This window comes from Mus pahari, chromosome 3 (assembly GCF_900095145.1).
Source record: "Mus pahari chromosome 3, PAHARI_EIJ_v1.1, whole genome shotgun sequence".
NCBI classification, from domain to species: Eukaryota; Metazoa; Chordata; class Mammalia; order Rodentia; family Muridae; genus Mus; species Mus pahari.
This window is the reverse complement of record NC_034592.1, coordinates 90,734,319-90,743,742: the sequence shown is the minus strand read 5'-3', so window position 1 is coordinate 90,743,742 and position 9,424 is coordinate 90,734,319.

Here is a 9,424-nt window from a genome sequence, read left to right as displayed (position 1 = left end):
TCCCTCTCCCTCTCCCTCTCCCTCTCCCTCTGAGTTAAGCCTCCAATGCTCCAATGTGCCAGGCCTATAGTAAGGCCTGCTGGGTAGTGTTTTTTGTTTTTTTCTTTTCCCTGCCTATGCCAATGGGATGGTCACTTGCCCACCATCCAGATAGGATAGGAAAGGATGAGGTTACATGCTGTCAGTCACTGCTCTGGTCATTAGCACTGGATGAAGGTGACATGTTGACTGTCATCTCACAGGAAAAAGGAGAGAAACTGAGAAGATGGAAATGGGAAACTATCTTTCCATTCATTTAGTCTTGGTGTGAAAGGAGGGAATGCAGGGAAGCCTTCAGGAGCCAGAAATCATTACTTTCAGGAGGAGAACGTTGGTTCTTTAACCCAAGTGGATTGCCGATCGCACACGTCTATACATTCACTAAAGTCCAGTGGCCCCCAGTAGTGCTGAGCAGGGCTGGAGTCTCATGGACAGATGCTCTGCCAACATCCACCAGCCATGGAAACGAAAGTCTTGATCTTCCTATCTAAATTTATGTCCTGCCTCTGATGAGTTGCAGGTTGATACCTGAACTTCACTGATCTTAAGGGTTGGATTTTTCTTTTTCTTTTCTTTTTTTTTTTTTTTTTTTGAAGCGGTTTCACAAAGGCAGCACTCAGAATGTCAGAGGCCTGGTTCTCCTATGCTCTGCTCTGCCTCAAGCTCCACCATGCCAGCCAGGAAAGCCCCAGGGCTTTGGGTACTGAGATAACAGTCTGGGTCTGAGAGTCACCAGAGATCTTCGTGGCTTACGAAATGACACTTAATCACTCATGATGTGAAATGTGTAGGTTTGAAGTGAGGCTATGTAGGATTTTGAGCTTTGGTATATAACTGAAAATTGTATTTTCTTTCTTACTTTCTTTTTTTTTTTTTCCTGACAGACTTAAAATTTTGTTTTTCCCTGGAGGCCTCCAGTCAACCTGGAATTAAATCTCAATCTTCTATCTTTAACTTTTGAAAGAAAAATTGACCAAGCATATTTTTAAAACAATACAATAATACACACACACACACACACACACACAAATAAAAGCATAAATTGGGGCATACATATAGGAAAGTGACTGTCATTGTCCCAAGGTAAATCTGGGAACCACGTGGCACCAAATAAAGAACACAGGGAACTTAGGTTTTTCAGTAATGACCTTGGTCTTTAATTTAATTTATTTTTAATCTGAAGCTACCGAACAAAACTTGTGTTGCAAAATTTCTGGTGGCAGGTTATACTATATCTCTTTTCTATAGTTTGTATCTACTAACAAATTTATTTATCACTTTTATTTTCCTATGGTTTAATTATTCACAAATATCTCCTATTATTCTATTGGGCCATCGTTTCCATGTTACTTTGAAGTTATTTACGTAGTCTGACTTGAATCATACTGTTTTAATGTCCGGGTTAGAAACTAACCTCAGATGTCCTCCTCAGGAATGCTGCCTACCTCCTTTGGAACACAGTCTCTCATTGGCTGCTGCCTACCTCCTTTGGAACACAGTCTCCCATTGGCTGCTGTATGTGCTGTATCTTGTCCTGTCCTTGGGTCATTCATTATTTCTTTTGGTTCTAGGGGTCTAGACAGCCAGTGTCAGAAGAGATGACAGAAGCAAGCTTCTCAAATGTTTACCTTGTGTTTTGAGCTTTTGGCATTTGACTTAAAATTTTATTTTCTTCTTTTTTGTGTGTGTGACAGACTTAAAATTTTATTTTTCCCTACAGGTCTTTAGTCAACCTAGAATTAAAATTTTCCTCATGAGTAATTTACAGATTTAATAATTTCTCTTCTATACGAAAAGGTAATCTCAGCTTTCACAGAATACAAGAGCAATGCTGACAAAGAAAACTTGATCAAATCTTAAACTTTTTAAGAGCTATGTAATTTATATATCACTACTACTGCAAATAATGATAATATGTCTATTTGTGAGTCTCACATAGCATAGTTCTTTTCCTTGTCTTACTGTAGTGAGACTATCTCGTCCAAGTGACACTATGGTGAAGATAACATGCACCTTCATCTCATTCTTGACAGTGATGCCATACTTTAAAAAAAGTGTGTGTCTGTACACCAATAACATATGTATATGCATAAACAATAACATATATTGTTATTTATATGATTTATATAAACAAATATATAAATATTTATTTTATGTATATATTATAAATGTTGTTTATACACATTATATAATTATATATAATTATATAATTATAATAAAATATATTGTTTTTGTTTTGGTGTTATTAGCTTTGGTGATTATTACTATGATTTTTTGTTTTCCTCTTCTGTTTCATTGGTCTGTGCCTCTAACACTCATGTTCTTTTCTCTCTAGTTGCTTTGGGTTTAGTCCTGCTTCCCAGCTGCCAGGTTAAATGGAGTTTTTCTGGGAGCCGTTACTTAGGCTGAGTGAGTGTTGTCAGGTTGTTTGATATTTCTTAGACAGTTACTTCCTCTTTTCACATGTATGTATGAAATGGAACATTGTTTCATACCTTCTGGGAAGAAGGAAATGTTTACGGAAAGTACACTTGCAAAGCCCTGGCACCCAGGTAAGCATGATTGCTGAATCCCCCCTCATCCTCACCGCTATAATCTCCAGGCACAGAATCCACGGCCACGTGTTTTATATACCAAGTATGCTTAGACAGGTTAATGTTTGCTAATATCAGTCATGTATCTCACAGAAACATTTTCACAACTACAGCATCATAAACTCCTGTAGGATGACAATCAAGGCTGATGGTGCATTTCAGAAGGAAACAGAACTGGGCACGTAGGAAAAACACAGACTTGAGGGCTGTATTTGTTTTGTCTTGTGTGTTGTGTCGGGCACCACTCACTTGTTCTTTCACACCATGGCTCTCTCTCACTCCGGTATCCGGTTCTCATTCCTAGAAGGATGGACTCTGTGGGCTGGGACGGCTGGGTTCCTTGCTTCTTGTAGACTCAAGTGGAAGTGTCAGTGGGAAGCTGAGGATGAGGAACAGGCGTGTCTCTCTCTGTTCCTGTGGCTCCTCTACTGAAGCCGAGGATCTTTATAAGTACGTCTCTCTACTCTCATTCCTAGAGAAGTCTTCGTGTTCAGGTAATGATTCCACCGAGACAAATACTCCTTGAACTGAATTTAACAAAAAACAAAAAATAAAAAAAACCCTGAATCAACCATGACACCAATTTAACCACCAATGAATTTATTTTCTTTGAGTTTTGAACAATGACATTAAAAATGGTATCCAAGGTCCAGAGGAAGTCAGTCTAATATATCCAATAATGGATGCTGATGAGTAGAAGCATCAAAATGGTCCCCGCTTCCCACTTTAGATATATATCCTGTAAAAAAAAAAAAAAAGCCTGGTTACTGTTTCTTACTAAGAATATTACATGTTGTGGCTCCATAGATGACTCAGTGGTTAAGAGTGCTTACTAGGTTTTGCCAGTGACCTAGGTTCTGTTCTCACCATCCTGTATCTCATTCCCTCTTTTATCTCTACAATCACATTCATGCACAGGGTACAAATACATACACACACACACACACACACACACACACACACACACACACATTAAAGAAATACATGAACATAATATTTTTTCAAAAGAAAAGTATAGTCTGCATAAAGCTGTATGTAAGAGGCGTCAATATTTGGAAATGTTGCAGTGTGCCAGGCTTCCTTCTAAGCTGTTTAGTCTTTAAAATACACCAAGAGGCAGTTACCACTACGATTCACTAAGAAGCAGAGAAGATATGAAATCGTTTTAAGACCACACGATACATCAATGACCATCATTAGATTTCATTCAAAGCATTAGAACATCTATGTCAACTTTCAGGGGAATTATTGATTCAATGGGGGAAGGGATTGAGTGTTTTTTTTGTTTTGTTTTGTTTTTAGTGATTTTTCTAAAGTTAAATAATTGATTGGTAACTATTACATTTAGAAATATATAATAGCTATAACTGGCTCATTTTGACTATCACATAATTCAGGGTTTGAGGAAACCTAAAGGGATGGTGTAATGGTAGAAAAAAGTCTTCCCCACCATGAGGACATGAAGTGAATCCTGGACTCAGAATAGTTACTAGACACAGCTTTAGCTCCAGGAAGGCTGCCAAGCAGATACTGCATAGCAAAACTGCCGTGACCATGCAATGTAAGAACCAGGAGGGAAATTCTTCTTGCTCACTTCCCTTCCATTTACCCCTCTTCTGATAATTTCTTCGTTGATTCCATGTAGCTCTAACAAAATATCTGAAGATGGGGTGCTTTCTAACGAAGAGAAGTTCATTTATGTCACAGCTCTGAAGGGTTGGGATCATGGCATTAGCATCTGCGCACCTTGTTGAGGGTAGCATGGCAGAAGGTATTTAATTGGTAGGAGCATGAATGGAAGACAGCACATGGCAAGGAAGAAGAGCTTCAAGGGAGGACTTTAGCTTACATTTAGCTCACTCTTGTAGACCTTCTAGAGAAAATGCATTCCTTAGAGAGAAGCATCCATTCCTATTAAATATCTAACCTCTTACCAAAAACCCCACCTCTTAAGCATCTCATTACTTCTTTAAGTTTTTATTTTATCTTAGTTATGGGGTGGGAGGTGTGTTTATGTGTGCAGGTGTACACATGAAGAACAGAGGACAGCCTTATTTTCTACTGTATTCTTGGAGGCAAGGTGTCTACCTTGCTAGCAAAGCCCCACTTATCCTTCCATAACCCGCTTAGTTCTGGGGTAACAGGTATGTACACGATATTTGGCATGATATATGGATGCTGGGGTCTGGACTGTGGTCCTCATGCTTGCACCACAAAGATTCATCTCTCCAGTTGATTACTTCTTAACACTGTCACACCGGGTCCTCAAGGCACAGCAGCTCTTCTGTCAGTGAAACCCTGTCAGAAGCCAGAAAACCAAGAGCTCTGTTGGAGTGTATAAAGCTCTCCTCAAAGCATCTGCAGCAATGTGATGAATAACTTAAGCCTGGGGAGAAAAGGCAATATCTAGCAGAGTAAGTTCTTCTATTTAATGAAATCATTTTCTCCTGAAATCAGAAATTTTGGAGAAAACTGAGATCCAAAGATAAATTAGCATCAAAAGTGTGTGTTTAAAAAAAAAAAGTCGACACTGAGTTATCAGTAACATTGAAGATTAAAATATAGAAGTGATCATTCTAGTTTAAAATAACTTAGTAAAAAGTTTAGGATGAATTCAGTTAAAATGATTTATTTATAGATATACTTTTCTAATATAGCAATGGCCACTTATTATATTAAAAAATCCTTAAATTATCCATATTTCACTTGTGACTTACCTTTGAGCAAATTTAGCTAAGCTGTTGTTCTACTAAACCAAAATATGATCTAGTAGACTGGATCCCATCTTTGATTATGAAATACCAAAATAAAAAGCTGGACTTTCAATAGGTTTCTTGTTTTGTTTTATGGTCATCTATACCAGTGTTTTATTTGCTAATGTTCTTCGTGTTCATGACTTCTTTTATTTGAATTATATACAACCACAAGATATTTACATTGTTCAGCTGACAATGTCCTTCATTAGTAGTGATGAGCCCGGGTCAGCATTATATTGCTATCAAAAGACAGCTCTGTCACAAGAAAAGCCTGCAACTATTAGGGCAGGAAGAACTTAGGAAAGTCACTACACATGCTTATATACCACCCCCTACCCTCATACACACTTATTTTTAGGAAGGCAGGTGAACCTCTGTAAAGGCTTCAACACATGAATTTTAGCTATTGAGTCTCATGACAAAGAGTGCCAGTGAGTCTATAGATGGGAACATTAAATGAAAGTCACATTGTGGTGCCAGGCAGTTACTGACTCAATAGCTATGATTTAACTTTACCTTACTGTGCACAGTCTTCCCAAGGATTCAAGGAATGCTATAGGCTACGATAACAGAAAGCCTCTTCAGTGCTAGAGACCAGTAGGATCCATCATACGTGTTTTCTAGAGCTTAGTAAGCAGTTGAATGGATGCTTTGCTTTATGGGGCGTTATAGTTTGGATATGAAATGCTCCCTTCACAAAGGCTAGTGTGCTAATAACTAATAGCTCCCTTGGGGCTAAAGAGTTGTCTCAGCAGTGAAGAGCACTTGATCCTCTTGCAAAGGACCCTGATTGAGTTCCCAGCACCTACAACCATACATAATTCTTGTTCTAGGGTATCTAATACCCTCCTCTGGCCTCCACAGGTATCAGGCACATGTATGGTACACATACAAACATGCAGGCAAAAGCACTCATATACATACAATTAAATAAATTGTTAAAGACTCGGTCCCAAATGGGTAGAGCTATTTCAGGACTTACTGGGGACTTGAGGACATAGAGTCGAGCAGAAGTGTAGGAGTAGGTCACTGAGCGAATGAAGTTTGAAGGTCTGTATCTTATCCAATGAGTGCTTTACCCTTCCTTCCTTCCCTCCCTGCCTCCCTCCCTTCATCCTTGCCTCCCTCCCTTTCTCTCTTCCTCCCTTTCTCTCTTTCCTTGCTACACACCATTAGGACAGTAGTCTCTGTCTCATATTGCTGCATGAATATCTGTTGGACCATGGGCCAAGAATCATTGAGCTAAGGACTATGTACTGAAATCTCTGAAACTATGACTCAAATAAATAATCCTTCTCCATACATCACTTTGTTAGGTATATGTCACAGTGATGAGAAAATAGGTAACAGAGAAAATTGGTACCAGAAGAGTGGGTTCATTGTTGTGATTAAACCTGGCCATGTGTGTCCTTAACGCTTTAAACCTATTTTCAGGGGTCAGTTTTGAAGTTGTTTAAAGAGGCAGGCTTGAGATGTGTTAGACAACATTAGACTTTAATGGATGATTCTAGTGGGAGCCCAGAAGTGCAGAACTGTGCCAATAATGCTGACTGCACACTACTATGCAGAGTAGAGAAAGCCCAGAGTAGATGAATCCCTGGGTGAATGTGTGCTCTTGACATGGGCACAGCCAAGTCAATGACTCCATAGCCTCAGGATCATGACCAATGCCAAAGACTTCCTGGGAGGGGGGGGCTGAGGAGGAGTGTTGACAGCATGTGTAAAAATGTCCACACCATAGCTTTCTCCCTATCAGATATTTACAGCCTGAAGACTGCTCCCCCAGAAACTGCTCCTACTACGATTAGCTTACTCTGTCTCCTGAATTCAGCTGCATATCCTAAACCCCGCCTCCTTGTTGATGGGTATGTAATAACACTGCCTCCTCACTCAGCTGTATGCACTAACCTTGCCATGCTGTTCAACTCTAAATACTAAACACTCTTGAGTTCCCGAGATATTGTGGTTTTTCCATCAGAGAGCCCAGACACATCTCAGCATTCTGTGTGTTCATGTGTCCTTTTGTCTGTCTTTTCCTTCTCTCTCTTGCTACCCCCATCAGGTCCAATTCTGGAGTACCACTGGATGCCACACTATACTCATGGCATCTCTGATGGAAATGAGAAGCTTATCAGGACCGGAGACCACTCATGTTATACAAGAATCTGGTTATGTTTTGTCTATGCCCCAAAGTGTTGAGGAAGGCAAAGTTAAAGATGACTGACTAACTCATCTGACCAGGCATTTCAGAGCTATCTAGCTGTCAGGATATACTAGTTAGTGGGAGCTGGTTTTAATAAAACCTGGGAACAAAAAGCAGAACAGAAAGATTTGAAAAATTTTTTCAGTTTTCTGTGTGTGGGGGTGCGAAGGGGAGTATTGTTCACGCTGTGAACAAGGATGCTGTGGTTGTCAGAGCTTAGCGCATCTAGGAAAGCAGACAAACCCCGACCTTGAAGGTACATTCAGAGTTAGCCAGTCACCACCCATGGGAGAGTAAATCCATTTGATTTTCCTTAGAGAAGACAGTGCCTCTGAGGCCCTCTGTACCAGGTCGCCTGGGACATTATCTTCCCTTTATTTGTTTCAAGTCTCAGTCACTGGGGCGACCAGGTCATTGCAGTTGTGGTCTAAGAGGACCTGACTGCCATGCAAGTTGGTATCAGCCTTCCTGTCATCCATTCGAAGCTGGTTTTAGAGGCATGTAGCATGGACGTGTTGCAGGGTCATGGATGTTCCCACTCACACCTCAAAAGAAGGCCTGGGAAGCCAGGCAGTTTGTCAAAGTGCTAATACACCTGAAGGCAGCTCTTGCAAAAGTGATGCCCAAAACTTCGAGAGTGAAGAAACAGATTAAATGGACAAGTCAGGGAGTTAACATTGCCAAAAAAATATGTGACATCGGCCTAGGAAAAAGCTGTATGTAGCCAGCAAAGTCAACTCAAGAAAGGCCTCATGGACCGCATTTGGCAGAGCCACTGGGGTGGGGATGCTCAAGCTCTTTGGAGCTTACATCATGCCATCATAGAGTCTAGACAAGAGGCTACAGGCTTTCTCCCATTCCCTCCTGGGTCTCAGGCTTGGTTTGATCCTGTCTTTCTTTGCTGCGCTCTCATTTGGTATGGAGATGTTTGCTCACTGTCACTAGATTTGGGAGATGTGTAACTTGGTTCTTTCATAGGGGCTCACAATTCTATAAAAGAGCCTTGGATCTCAGGGAGATTCTGACCTTAGACATTGACCAGTGGTGAAGTGGTTTAGACTATAGGATTATTAGAGGTGAGCTGACTACACATTTGCATTGTGAGACAGATGCATGTCTTGTGGAAGACAGAGGCAAAAATGTTATGACTTAGAAATGAAATAAGTGTCTCAAAAAGGCATTACTAAAGGCTTGATCTGAACCTATTGGTGCTATTTTGTACGATTATGGAAATGTTAGACTCCTAAAGAATTCTTGGGGTGTGTCCTTAGAAGCACCATCCTCTCCTGCATACTTCTCTGGCTCCCTTTCTGCATCCTTTCTACAGTGAGGTGAGTAGCCACTGCCACACGCTCCCACTGCCTTACTATTCTCCCCCATCAGAAACAACTAGACTAAGGACTCTGAGCTTAAAACTCTGAAACTTTGAGGTAAAAGAAATCATCCCTCCCTTGAGGATGTTTTCTCATGCATCTATCATAGCTACAAGAAACTTAATGATAGGTGGGCACAAAAGTAATTGTGTTTTTTTGCAGTGTTGAAATTGCTGTTTGAGATTGGAGTACATTCTTAATAAGTGTGGCTATATCATACATCATTTTAATGCACATTTCTTGCTTTATTGTTTTTTAATAATGTCATCACAGCCTGTTTATTTTATGTTATGGAAAATATTAGACTAAAGGAAAATTCAAGTGATTTTTAAACTTTATAAAAGTTCATTGTACTTATTATTACTATTTGCATGTGACCCACATGAGAGAGAGAGAGAGGGAGGAAGAGAGAGAGAGAGAGAGAGACAGACAGAGAGAGAGAGAGAGAGAGAGAGAGAG